Raw genomic sequence first — 11,328 nt, 5'->3', positions numbered from 1 at the left:
AAAGAGGTGGTTTATGATGTAAAACTGAACCATTTTTCAGTGGATCCAAAAACTTAATTTGACATATGTTTCCCAAGAGGCAAAAACGAGCAAGTGGCAGAGTCAGGCCTGGACATTTCCTGACTGCACATGCCATTTTCCTCGTTCTCATATGCCAGAGAGTCTGCCAAAGAGGCTGCATTCATTCCCAAGCTTCTACCTCATGCCAGCTTGTCAATGTGTAATCCCTGGCTGTCTACCTAGGATCTCTGGTTTGTTGAGCTACAGAAAGTGCAAAGCCCAAGATTGTCTTTACTGGGGCTGGTATGTAAGCCTGTCTGAATATGCCGCTTTCTAGCCAAACAAACCAAACCCAAAACGAGGGAAACCAGCCAGCACAAACTTTAAACCCAGCGTTTAAAAACACTGGAATTACAGTTGTGTAACGCTCCAATGTAAATGTTGTCCCATCAGGCATGGCCATCAGTTTAGGCGAGGCCGAGCTGTCAGAGGAGTTGATGGAAAACTGTTTGGTGTCACTGAGCCATTGTGTTGACAATGGCAAGGCATGTTGCTGGCCTGGGTGATATTCTTTCTCCTCTTCCCCTTTTAAGAAACCCCTGCACTTTAACAAAATCCACCGTTGCCCACTGAGCAGATAATTTCCCACCCAGCCTGGTCCGTGCTGACTACCACTGCTTGTGTTCAAACATCATTGTTTCTAGACCAAATTGGTGCAGCAAACTTCGAACTGTTTCCCCTGCCTCCTGCCTTGCTTACCTAGGCATCATTCCCCTCACCGTTGAAGGTGTTCCTAATAAAACAGAAACTTAATCATGTTTTCCTCCCGCTCAAAATTTTCTAATGTTTTCCATGATTTGCCCTCTGAAGGCTCGCAAAATTGTCCAACGTCAAAGTTGTAGCCCTTTGTCCTAGGCCAGTCCCTTGGCCATTGTCTCTCAGTAAAAGTTATTGTATAAAACCCTGTGTTATATAAACCTTTCTGAAAGACATCATATCACGCATTTCCTGCTATCTGAATGCTTCATGGCTTTCATCTTCTGATGAATAGTCTATCTCTGGAAGGAAGATTCCGGGGGGACCTGAGGTCTCAGCAGAGACTTGCTCTGAGTACACACAAGGAGTTTTATGACATCTAGGACACTGAGCAAGAATACCCTGTAGACCTCAGCAAAGCAATTGGGTGACAAAGTGGCCAGTAGCCCTACACTAAACCACTGCAAATGTTTTGCTTGTTATTCATTGTTAAAATACTTTACTCACCAGCTCTGAAAACCTCTTGCTCTGCCCTTCATCAAGGGAAGAAACCAATCTTACCTGTCATGTTCCCAGAAGCACTGGGTTCATCCCCACCTTGCGGCTCTCACATCATTTTCTGGCTGGTTATTTCCCAAACCTCTATGCATCCTTGCCAAGGAAAGCACTGTTTTCCTTTTTCATCTTTCTTTTCCCAGATTCTTCTGGGATCTTCTGGAAAAGCCTCAACAGTACAGGTAGCCCATATACATTTGGTTGTTGGCTGGCAAGAGACTGTTGGTGACTTCTGTAAGCTATTGATCACTTTTATACAACCACAGCCTACTTATAGATCCCCTCCAGAAGTACTGCATTTTCCAGAAGAAAGGGATTCAGGGCAATGTCAGGACCAGCCAAGGCTCTGCAACCCAACTGTATGCAGCATGTTGAGATAGATCTTTGGCAGGAGTTCTCTCTAATAATTGAACTTGGAATTGAGTCATACTGTGCTTTTAGGATTGAGGCAGACTGAGATGGAGACTCTCTGGTCAATGTTATTTAATTAATTAGTTTAATTGATGCTTGGAATAACTTTGCTGAGTAGATGGTCTTATTCTAATTTTATCATTATTAAAATATATTTCATGTAGTCAATACTCATCCTTAGCTAAGATTTACAGCGTCGAGAGTCTAAAACTCTCAGCATGAAAACAAGCTATGAATTGATTCCATTAGCTGTGATGGGCAGGTTTTCACTCTCATCAACGGGATTCTGCCTTACTTTTTCTAGAGTCTGTTGTAAGCTCTTGACTCGCAGCACAGTTCTGCTACTCAATGACAAGTGAGTGGAATGGAGGAATTGTTCTAGGAGAACCCAGTTTTCCTAGCTAGGAACCATGGTTTGAACATCCCAACCATGGTAACCTGACCCACACTTCCTTCTTACTTACCTTTCTCTGTGTGTAGACTCTAGAAAGAAGAAAAACCTATCAACACTGATCTATGACCCACTTTGCTGTATCCTCAGATACTTAAATGTTTTCAGTTATTATATTTTGCATATATTACCTGTTTAATAATTTCTGAGGTAGATACTTTTCTTGTCTTTATAAATGAGAAAGTTGCAACAACAAAAAATTAACATTATTGACTATTGTTGAATAAAGACTGTGAGCATTTGTACTAGACTTCATGTTCTCTGAAGAGTCCGCCCTGGCTCTGAGTCATAGGGTTACCCCTTAAGGGGAAACCCAGTGGCAAGACTAAGGTCAGGCAAATGCATCTTTCTTACTTCACCAAGAATGTTACAATGACTTATATTTTTTCCCTTAACAAATATCACTCAAACACCTGCTATACTATATGTACCTCTGGCATTTTCCTTGTTGCTAAAATACAACTATAAATGATAGTATTATCCTTTAGTTTTTGTAATAGGAGATTAGATAGAGATAGATAGATGGTAGTCAAACAGATGATAGATAGATAGATAGATAGATAGATAGATAGATAGATAGATAAATGATAGATAGATAAATGATAGATAGATGATAGAGAGATAGATAGATAGATGATAGAGAGATAGATGATAGAGAGATAGATAGATAGATGATAGATAATAGATAGATAAATGATAGATGATAGATAGATAGATAGATGATAGAGATAGATAAATGATAGAGAGATAGATAAATGATAGAGAGATAGATAATAGATGACAGAGACAGATAACATAGTTATATATACACATATATGTATATACACACACACTCTATCAAGTGTACATATTTGTTTAACCTACACATGGTAAAAACTACAATGTCATTATGTTGCAAAACCGGCCAGGCAGTGGTGGCACATGCTTTTAATCCCACCACCTGGGAAGCAGAGGCAGGTATATCTCTGTGAGTTCAATCCCAGCCTAGTCTACAGAGTGAGTTCCAGGAGAGGCTCCAAAGCTACACAGAGAAACTCTGTTTTGAAAAACAAAACAAAAAAGAAAGAGAGAAGGAAGGAAGGAAGGAAGGAAAGAAGGAAGGAAGGAAGGAAAAGAAAAGAAAAAAAGAAGAAATAAAACTCATCTTCTTTTATAGAAGAGCCAAACAAGGTGCATTCTCAAAATGAGCTAAAAATACCAACTGTACTGTGAATGTGTACAGATCTTAGTACACACTTTCAGTTTTTGTACATGTCAACACCGCAGGACTCGCCCAGAGCAGGGATGTATAGAACTAATGTATCTTTAGGGTCTTTATCAAGGTCTTATACAGTATTCATATCAGAGCTTCACAAGCCTGAAAATATTCTTACTTCTGACATTAATGTTTACCGGCCTGCATATACTTATTCTTATACAACTTAAGACATAAAGAGGGAACCCCTTTCTCCAGTTCTGTTTTTAATTTTTACTGTTTTTAACTTCAGTGAAAGAGTCTAGAACATGAAATTTTATGATCAAAATACAGCCTATGAAATGACCAAAGATTTAATTTGAAATGGTTTTAAAATGGGAAAGACAAGTTCATGCACCAGCATCCACCTCTTACTGTGGTCTGATGGTCGGCAGGATGTAAGCTGTTTTTTTATGTCTTTGCCGTCATACCTTTCCCATCGTGATGGACAGTACCTTCTCATTTTGGGCCCAAAGAAGTCCTTTACCTTAAAAAAATCATACTTATTTACTATATTATATAGACAAAAAATACAAATTTGAAGTTAATAACATTTCTATTTATATGTGCTTATATAGATTCCACTGATATATCACTGAGATAAAAAATAATATACTAGTGAGTCTAGGATATAGATAGATCTAAACATGGACAGACAGACAGACAGATATAGAGATAGAGATGTATTACCATTAAGAAAAGTTATGTTATTGACTTAATCAGAACTGTAAGTGGGAAAATTCTCAAACACGTAAAATCCACAAACACACTCCATATGAAAAGGCAGTCAGAGCTGTGTGGTCATGAAATGGCAGGAACTGGGACCCCATGTGTACAAATTCTTGGTCTAGACATGACAGAGTAAAGGTAGTTTTGTTTTAGAAAATATTCACAATTAATGAAAAAGAAAAGAGTAGGAAAATTCTCTGAGAAGGTATTCAGTCGTAAGCAGAATATCCATACATATACATTGTGCTCTGTTTGTCTTACAGAATGGTGACCGATGTACCTGTGCACCTGCTCTCCCCGAGAGGCACTGAAGAGTTGCTCACCACTGTGTATTTTACTCCAGAAATTTTGAAAAAGTAGTTATCAGCAAGATGTTCCACATGTGGATTTCAAAAGCTCTCGCAGCTAAGGCAATAAACCAGTCAGACTACTCTAAACAAATTCTTAATCTTTTGAGAATTTCCTGTGCTTAGGTATGTATAAACATTTATGAAAGTATAAAACAATCTTTAGAGTGGAGAAATGCATTCTCTGCATCTGTTCATAAAATAAAGTTTTCCCAATTTCTCATTTCTTTCAGTTTCAGAAAAAAATCCCGTTTAATCAGTCTGTTTAAAAAAAAAAAAAAGGTTCTCAGTTTCATATACACTGTGAACCGTGCAATGGCCACAGCCCCTGAGTTCTGGTGTTAATTCACAATAAACTAGAGAGTTTTCAGGGAAAATTATTTCTCTGTCTTTTATAGTTGATTCTCTGAATTATAGTCCATAATTTTTCCTGAAAACCTCTCTAGTTCAACAACAAACGCACATACACTTTGAAGATTGCCGTTAAGGAAATACTTGACTATCATTTTCACTATAAAGATAAATGAATCCAAGGCAGGCTTTTGTAAATCTTTAAATTAAGCATTCAAGAAGCTTCTATTTGCTCTTTGCTTTATACTTCATAAAATATAACAAGGTATATAGTTTTATGGTCACAACAATGGCAATTTGAATATACATTTATTAATCTTGGCTTTGCCCATGATCCAAGATCCTAGTAAAGAAAGAGGGATGAGCATCCTGTAGACAAATGTGCCCTTTATATTAAGATGTGCTTAATCTCTTTCCGGTGCCCAGTTTACACCATCATCTGGAGCATGCACAGGCATCTTAAAGTGCTGTTTTTACCTCGAAAGTTCCGATGAATTTCCAAGATTCTGTCAAACTCTGGTAATATTTATTTTTAAAAGAATGATTTTATCACTAATATTTCTGGAAAATTGCAAAATATTGGTTATATGGCTCTGAGGATGCCCAGTGTTCCCTTCAATAGTGCCAGCTCAGCAGAAGAACCAGCTTTATAAAATGGAAATACCAAACCAGAGGCATATGGCTCAAACCTAGGATTGGAGAAGACATGAACGAAGTCTCCAGTGGTGTAAGAAGGCCAACGTCCTGGTTGTGGGCCAAGCAGCTATGTTTCTGTGAATGACCTTAAAGAGTCATTAATGTTTACTGGGGAGATGGGGTCAGATTGGATGTCAATAAATCCATCCCCATTCACCTCTCTCAAATTCTCCTTTCTAGTAAAACTAAAATTTTATCAGTTATCTTGTCCAAAACAATTCATTTAAGTAAATAAAACATGAGAAAAATGAAGTTGTGCCAAATAAAAGGAAAACTAAAAGTAAGTATTGGAACTAGAGAACTGGTTTAGGGTTCACAGCACCCAAACACAAAGACTAAAAACCACCTTTAACTTCCTCTCCAGAGGATCCTCTGGCAGCCAGAGGAACCTGCACTCAAACTCATATAGCCTAGACCCACACACCTAACTAAAATATAAAAATAATCTTGAACTATAAAAGGTAAATGGCAGGGCAGTGGTGTCACATGCCTTTCATCCCAGTACTTGGGAGGCAGAGACAGGCATAGATCTCTGTGAGTTCGAGGCCAGCCTGATCTACAAAGCAAGTTCCTGGAAACTTGCTTTCAGCAAGTTTTTTAGAAACCCTGTCTCCAAAAAAAAGAAAAAAGAAAAGAAAAGAAAAGAAAAAGAAAAAAGAAAGAAAAAAGAAAGAAAGAAAGAAAGAAAAAAGAAAAAAAACAAATGTAAATAAATAAACAATAAACAAATATTTTTTTAAAAAAAAACTTAAAAAGTAAATTGCCTTATTATCTAGAATATTTTACATTATACTAAGTATATTTTCTGAAAATTTGTAAGAACAGGGTGTAGTCTGAAGCTGCTTATTCGTTTCTCAGCCACCCAGCCCCAAAATAATCACACAGAAGTGAATTACTACAATACCACTTGGCCTCTTACCTCACACTTCTTATTGGCTAGTTCTTATTTCTTAAATTAACCCATTTCTATTAATTTTGTGTATGGCCATGTGGTTGTGGCCTACTGGTAAGGTTCAGGGTCAGTTCTACTACGTGGCCCAAGAAGGGTGTAGGGCCCACTATCCTGAGTGCTGAAACTGATAAGGGGCAGGGCCAGCTCTCCTGCTCTCATGACCATAGGGATGATAACGGTGCCTTTGGCCCTGACGCCAGGGGAAGGGGGCATCTCTTCCCTGCCCTTGCCCACCACATGACAGATGAGTTGCCATGCCGACACGTATGTACTGGCTCACCTATACCTCCAACAGATATGATTGGCTCTATTGTGCTGCCCAGGGGGGGGTGCAGGGCCTGCTCTCCCCAGAGTTTTAGCTGGTGGGGGACAAGGCCAGCTCTCCCGCCCTTATCATCTCAGGGTCCGCTCTCCCCAACTCATGCCACTATATGAAAGATGAACATTGAAGACAACTTTCCCATGCCCATAGCTTCAACGCTGGTTCACCCACACCTCCACAGCCCAGGTGAGGTGCAGGGTCTGCTCTCCCAAGAGTTATAGCTAGTGGGGAGCAGGGGGGCCAGCTCTCCCCAACTCATGCCACTATATGAAAGATGAACATTGAGTACAGCTTTCCCATGCTCACAGCTTCAACGCTGGCTCACCCACACCTCCACTGCCCAGGTGAGGTGCAGGGTCTGCTCTCCTGGACATTACAGCTGGTAGCAGACAGGCACACAAGATAGCTGTCCCTGTTACTCGTCTGTCATATGACTGCACGAATGAGGGAGAAATGCCCTTCCTACCCACACATCAATGGCTGAGGCAGGTGGGAGAGCCTGCTCTGAGGTCATGAGCGTGGAGAGCCATCACCCTTTCCAGGAGAGCACTGCTAAGAAGAATAGTTTTCCTAGCTTTCCCAGGGTCCATGAAGCAATGTCCTAAGAGTTGATTCCCTTGGACTATTGTCATATCCATGCGGATACTGGCTCCACTCATGTCACTCTCTCCGTGCTCACCATTACTCTACTGAAGGACACATTCAAATGCCCATTTGTTCTACTGACTGGAACCTGCTCTGAGTGACGTATTATGGGTAAATGAGTACCAGATATCTACCATTTGGACTGCTGCAACAACGAGATTCATATACTCTCCATTACGGAATTGTATGGTTATAAACATAAAAGTGTATTATTCTGCCAGACAGATAAAATTATATAAAACTGCCATTGTCACTTTATGAGTATTTATTTTCATTTTCTTGCTATCATTTCAGTCTTTAAAATTTTGAAGAACTGTTCAAAAGCATATATTTGCTCAAATACCTATAATTCTAAATTAAGCTATTTATTTATACCTTCCAGATTGCATTCACAATTTTTTTCAAAAAGAAAAAAGTCATTATCTAATTTTATTATAAATAAACCTATTTGTCACCCCAAAATGAATAGATAAATTCCTTCTATTTATCAGATAATCCTTGGTTAGGTAAAATATTCATATTATTTTTTCTTGCTTATAATTTCTTACAGTGTGCCATATATATACATATTTATTTTCAGTTTGTGTATGTGTGTCCATCTGAGACAGTTCTATTTGAAACACTGTCTCACTGTGCTGCTAATAGTCTGAAAAATCGCTCCAAAGCAAATGCATTAAGGGATGGCAAGAACAGCCAGTCTTCGGATCAGACATAAGTTACAAAGAACTTTGAGTGAGAGCTGGGAATATATCATTCCAACAACTTCCAGAAAGAATTGTGAAAGTGTATGTTTTTCATAAACATCTTCCTCATAATATTGGAAATGTAGTTAACATATTTGCAGTATGTCCCCATACCTTATTCTGTTCAGTTGCCAGGAATTGAAATAAAGCAGAGCGCTACAGAAAGAATACTGGAACACAATCAAAGTTACATGAAGGGAGCTGAACACAGCATTGTGCCTCCAGATTGCTGTAGAAAGATGATACAGGGAATGGAGCAATGTGCAAGATACACGGAGCTGTATAATGCATTCCTCATTCGAAACCAAAAGCAATCAAATGTGGCCATTTCCCTTTCCATTCTATAATGACTTATGCATAGATCTCAATAAAACCTAGGATTCCGAGGTAAGTGGGAGAAGATGTCACATAAGACTCTGAAAGCCCCAGATGGTCCATCAACACTTAATAAGCAGCAGACCCTGAAACAGCCGTGAAGCTGTGACTCCAAAGACTACAGTGACATCTAGACTCCTAGAAATGGAAAACCAAAACCTTGTAGGGTTTGGTACTAGAGATCTGTGACATGGTTCAGAAATTCATATGGTGGTGTACTCCCTAGACTTCTAGACATGCCAGCAGTCTGCCTTACAGACTCAAAAGACTCATGACAAGAAGCACAAACAAATGAGTATGGTTTTGCATATAAAATCCTCAACACAGAACCTTAGCCTCTGTCGGTGTCTTTAATCTTCTTTAATGCACTTGGGATTAAAAGTCATTAGCCTCTCCCATCTGCTCACATAATTATATACAACAGGAGTGGGTCTTGGTCCTGTGTTTGCATACTTCTCTCCATACTCACTGGCCTCTGGGATCCTCTAAGCAACATTTAATAAATATAATAATTTAATAATAACCAGGGCAACCTGACTCTGTGTGAAGGATACAAGGCATCAAAGTGTTCCATGCCTTGACTTCTCTACACATGATGGTGTTATCAGCACTACATGGTGTAAAGATAAAATATGTCAATCCATGGGAGAATGATGCTACAAGGAGAAGTGAACTTAATTACAGAAAATAATGTTAGTGGCTACTATGAAGAAGAGGACCGTGACAGTCACAGCAATGGCCATTTTCCTCATGATGAATTTTTAATATATTGTTCTGGTAAAAGAGATAAACAAGTATTTGGAGCACAGTTTGACTCCGTGGGTATCTGGTGAAAGAATGGGTGTCTGGCAACAATTAATCAAGCTAATGATACAGCCAGGAGTAAAGCTGCCTTTCAGATAAATACACACATTGCCTCACCCAGCCAGAAATGGTCTCAGTAGGAGAATAGAGGTCTCTCTTGGTATCCTGTAGCTTTATTCCAACCCTGACTGATCTCATTTTCATCTGATCAACACTGTACTCTCGCTAAAGAACACTGATCTTCAAATGTCAAGTTCAGATTATCTAACTAAGGTCTGAAGCAACTGAGCATTTTGACCTGAGGGAAATTGACTCTAATGACATCTTAGAGATGTTAGTGAGAGAAGATGGGGCTTTGGCTGCAAAATATTCAATACTCAGGCAACAGACACCTCTAAACCAAGAGACACCTTTGGGCAAACAGGAACAACACAAGAATTCCATTCTATCCCAAGACTATCATGTACCCCCTTCAGGTTATGACAAGGCCCACGCTGTTGAAGGTCTTTATTATCCACTGTGGGTTTTCTAGCTTTTCCCTTTAAAAGCACACCACTGTGTACGCTTTATTTACTGTTTCTTTTTATTGTTCATTGTAAGAGTTCTACAGAAGTGACAAACACGGCAGTGGCTCCTCAAGAATATTGCTGTTATCCTGAGATCTTTTATTAAAAATTTGAAGCAATTGGCTAGGACCAGCGAGAGAGCTGGCCCTGTGGCCATGAGTGTGACATTTGTCCTGACTCCTACCAACTGCAACACTTTGGAGAGCAGGCCCTGCACCTCTCCAGGGAAACACAATAGAACCAGCCCTGTTAGAGTGAGTGTGGGTGAGCCAGCTCCAAAGTTGTGGGCATGGGAGAACTGTCCCCCATTACCCCGGACGCCTGCCAACCCATCAATGCCCAAGGAAGATGGGAGAGCTGGCCTTGTGGCAATAAGAATTGGAGAGTTTCCCCTGACCCCCACCAGCCACAACACTCAGGGAGTGATGAAGAGTTGCTCTCTCCCAACTCCCCCCACCTAACAATGCCTAAGGCAGGTATGTGAAATTGCCCTGAGGTTGCAAGACAAGGAGAGCTGTTCCTTTCCCCACTAGCTGCAAATCTTGAGAAACTAGCTGCTGTATTTCACCTCTGTAACACAATAGAGCCAAACTTGTTTAGTATAGGTGATCCAGTCCCAAAGTTGTAAGCGTGGGATAGATGCCCCCACTACTAGTCTGTCATGTGGTGATGTGGGAGTGTTAGAGATGCCTCTTTTATTCCCTCCCTTTACCACCCAACCCTTACTGCCTGCAGCAGAGGAGAGAGTTGACCCTCTTCCTTACCGGCTGCAGCACTCAGGAAACTGGGCACTGTACCTCCCAAGGTAGCATAACTGAGTTGCCCAGGGATCAGAGATGAGTGTGACCTAGTCCTGGTGTTATGGGCAAAGAAAAGCTGCCCCCATTATTCATCTGACATGTGATATCACAGACAGTGGAGCGATGCCCTCCCAGACTTCCCACTCAACACGAGGCAAGTAGAGGGGCTGGCCCTGGGGTCATAATAGGTGGAAGCCTGTTCCTACCCCTCACAGGTTCAGTACTCAGGAAAGTGGCTACTGTATCTCACTTGAGCAACAAAATAGAGCTGGCCTTGATGGTGCAGATGTGGGAGAGTTGGTACTGAGGGCCTGAAAGCAGGAGAACTGCCGCACCCCTTGCTCTTTACTGGAATAGGTGAATTCGCTGTGACAATGCTGGAGAGCTCACCTTGGTGCTGAGGACAGCAGAGAACTGGCTGGCGGACCACCTCAGGATCAGATCCAGGGTTAGGACTTGGCCTGCCTCAGCATCCACCCCATCTATGATCTGCTGGAGCACGTGAAGGGACCTGACCCACAGACACAAAGCTGCAGGATCTCCACAACACAGGGCAACAACAGGATAGCCAGGAAGCGTCCTAGTGAGGGC

Source organism: Myodes glareolus, chromosome 23 (assembly GCF_982192425.1).
Source record: "Myodes glareolus chromosome 23, mMyoGla1.1, whole genome shotgun sequence".
In the NCBI taxonomy this organism is placed as follows: Eukaryota; Metazoa; Chordata; class Mammalia; order Rodentia; family Cricetidae; genus Myodes; species Myodes glareolus.
This window is presented reverse-complemented; position numbering follows the sequence as displayed.